This window comes from Penaeus monodon, chromosome 31 (assembly GCF_015228065.2).
Source record: "Penaeus monodon isolate SGIC_2016 chromosome 31, NSTDA_Pmon_1, whole genome shotgun sequence".
Lineage (NCBI taxonomy): Eukaryota > Metazoa > Arthropoda > Malacostraca > Decapoda > Penaeidae > Penaeus > Penaeus monodon.
Genome location: NC_051416.1, coordinates 1,731,759 through 1,732,099, shown reverse-complemented (window position 1 = coordinate 1,732,099; position 341 = coordinate 1,731,759). Strand labels below are relative to the sequence as shown.

At 30.2% G+C, this 341-nt stretch overlaps 1 protein-coding gene across 1 annotated transcript in view; it reads left to right on the top strand.

Annotated features, from left to right (window-relative positions):
- Positions 1–288, top strand: part of LOC119592971 (metallothionein-like) — a gene marked incomplete in the record, with an annotated part of 1,972 nt that extends 1,684 nt beyond the window's left edge. The window contains 1 exon segment of the mRNA XM_037941857.1: positions 1–288.
- Positions 289–341: the final 53 nt, after the last annotated feature.

Below are 341 nucleotides of genomic sequence, written 5' to 3'. Positions count from 1 at the left end.
AGGGATAAGTGTTAATATTGCGTTGTTAGTGATGTTTACATAGGGTGAAATTGAGGAGTGGTATCAATCGGTTTGTTAGTGCTTGTTTAAGGTTGATATGGGTGACTGTGTTATTCTAGTTCACCTTTCTTGTTTATGGTAAAATTGGTGATGTTATTTTTCATATATCATTAGTCTTCATCTGTCATTGTACTTTATTCTTTATGGTGAATGTGATGTTACTGTATTATCGTTTTTTGCTTATAGTCAAATTATTGATGGTGAACGAATAAAGAAAAAAATACTTATCTTTTTCTCTTTCATTTATCCTTCACAGTTTGACACACAAAAAAGGAAAAAAA